Raw genomic sequence first — 2870 nt, 5'->3', positions numbered from 1 at the left:
TTAACGTGCAAGTGGCTGAGCACTCCACAGACACGTGTACCCTTAACGTAGTTCTCGGAGATATTCAGCGTGACACAGTGTGACAAAGCCGACCCTTTGAATTACAGGCACAACAGAAACAAGAAGAAAGAGTGAGAGAAAGTTGTGGTGAAAGGGTACAGCAGGGTTCACCACCATCCCCTGCCGGAGTTTCGTGGAACTTTAGGTGTTTTCGCTCAATAAACACTCACAACGCCCGGTCTGGGAATCGAAACCGCGATCCTATGACCGCGAGTCTGCTGCCCTAACCACTGGGCCATTGCGCCTCCACTTTTGATTAATAATATCTTTAAATAATGACTTCAGTGGTTAAGTGGCTTACAATTATAAGGTCATGAATTCGATATCCGGTGGCGCTTTGTCTTGGAGCAAGACACTTTATTTCACGGTGCTTCTGTTTACTTATCTGGCAAAAATGAGTAGTACCTGTATTTTAAAGGGCTATTCCTGTCACGCTGACTCTCCCAGAGAACTACGTTAAGGGTACGTGTGTGTCTGTGGATTGCTCAGCTACTTGAACATTAATTTCATGAGCTGTTCCGTTGATTGGATCAGCTGGAAACCTCGTCGTCGTAACCGACGGAGTGCCAGAAGGAAATAATAATTTCACGGGCTGTCTCAATATTGTTTCTTATATAAACTTGTTAACTTTCTTAATGTGATATCGCGTTGTAAGGGGATGAAGTAGCGAAAAGGTAGTAAAAGAATTATACAAAGCTATTTAAATTCAAAACTACCATTTAATTTATACAATTGATAAATAGGGTTGAATGGAAATACTACTTTATCTGCTGCATATGTCTAAATTTTCAAACATTAATAAGTTGTAATTATCGATATCGTCTAGGATCTGGGTTAGCAGTTTGGGTTACACGTAGAGGAGGTCAGATGAACACGGAAAGTATGCTTAAGATGGTGTCGAACCAGCATTTTTAAGGAGCAGTTGTCGTTATAATGATGATAGAAAAGATGACAGACAATACCGTGTCGAAGAATGTTTGTATCCTTCGATACCCATTAATATTTTTATAAACAAGCAGATATCGCCCTTGCTTCACATGAACCTAGAAATACGTGTGATTAATACTCATGAGTAAAATATATTACGTACAATATTTACATTTGAGGAAATTTCGAACCTGGGTTCTCATTCCTAAGGTATTTTTTGATGTTATTATTATCATTATTATTATTATTATTCAGGTCACTGCCTGCAATAGTAATAATAATAATAATAATAATAATAATAATAACATCGAAAAATACCTTAGGAATGAGAACCCATGTTCGAAATTTCCCCAAGACACCTGATAAAGGCTGGAGGGTATAACAGCCGAAACGTTGTGTTAACAACAAACGAGATAAGGACAAATATCCGTCAAATGTAAATAATGTACATAATCCCTCATCTTTTAAATATAGAAAATATGTTCCGACTATAAAGATGATTCTAATCTTAAAACAGTTTTAGGTTGATGATATCATTTGAGGTAATCATTATAAGTATTTGTACAGTGAGACTTTAGTTGGTCACGATCAAAATGATGTTATATATTTTCCGATTAATGAGTAATGTTTGCGTTCAGGGCAGTTAAATGTCAGTAGATTATAGAAACTCTATTACTGAAAATGTATGTATAGACACGAAAATTCTATTGTTGGTGTTGCTTCCGATAATCAGAGTTTTTTTTTTTTTTTTTGAGATAACATAGATAATTTAGTAGCGTCAACTGATGTTGAAGGCACCGCTAGATATGAAATAATGTTTGGTTGTGTTTTGGATTTATGAAATTCAAAAAAGAAAAGAAAAATAAATCATGAAATTCAAAGAATTAAAGGAAAATAAATCAATGTATTTATCTAACAGAATAGGTTGATATATTAAATAAATCCTGCTGGTTTTTAATTAGCAATTTACGAGCATTCTACTGATGTAAGATTTAAATAGTTGGATCTATTCCATCTCCAAATTGTTTTTCAAAGTCATTTATTGATGCACTAAATCAGTATTTCTCAACCACTTTTTTTTTTCATCTATAGACCCATTTGATTTTTATTTTACTTGGGGACTCTCACATTTAATTTCTTATAAAATCCTATTGTATTTTTATAATCAAACATTATTAGGAATTGTATAAAAATATTAAAATAGTGTATTGTAAAAGTGTAACTAGAAAATATTTGCAACATAATTTTATATGGACTCCGGTTCTAAATTAACCAATTCTATCATTTGGCCGAGTTATATTACATACAGTGAAGACGAACTTAAGAAGATATATTTTGTTTCAAAACTGTTCTTAATGAAATATAGATATTAGTTTCATTTAATCTTGGTTTATTCGTAATAGGAAGGTAATTCAATCGGAAAAGGCTTAAACTAAATATTCCTTCAGATACCTAAATTTGGCGATTTATCTAATCTGTGACAGCATCTAGAAGCGGCTTAGAAGAAAGAAAAATATTAAAGCCTGCGAGTTATGTACAATCTTGCGTTATATGAGGATTTTCTAAAGATTTGAAAGAAGACTTCTCTTTCGCTATAAAATATCTTATCTTATAGAAACACTTAAAACATATAGCAGAGTACCAACTGTGTAATAAGAATAGATATTACATGGATCTTCTATTTTAAAATGTTCAGTATAGGTGCTGGTGTAGCTGTGTGGTAAGAAGCTTGCTTCTCAGTCACATGGTTTCGGATTCGGTCCCAGTGCGTGACACTTTGGGCAAGTGTCTTCTTCTATAGCCTTGGGTCGACCAAAGCCTGAGCAGATTTGGTAGACGGAAACTGAAAGCCCATCGTATATACACACACACACACACACACA

At 34.2% G+C, this 2870-nt stretch overlaps 1 protein-coding gene across 1 annotated transcript in view; it reads left to right on the top strand.

Annotated features, from left to right (window-relative positions):
* LOC106870660 (ATP-dependent translocase ABCB1) overlaps positions 1 to 2870 on the top strand; it is a 130796-nt gene that overhangs the window by 44039 nt on the left and 83887 nt on the right. The gene's annotated exons all lie outside the window — the stretch shown is intronic.

This window comes from Octopus bimaculoides, chromosome 1 (assembly GCF_001194135.2).
Source record: "Octopus bimaculoides isolate UCB-OBI-ISO-001 chromosome 1, ASM119413v2, whole genome shotgun sequence".
In the NCBI taxonomy this organism is placed as follows: domain Eukaryota; kingdom Metazoa; phylum Mollusca; class Cephalopoda; order Octopoda; family Octopodidae; genus Octopus; species Octopus bimaculoides.
This window is presented reverse-complemented; position numbering and strand designations above follow the sequence as displayed.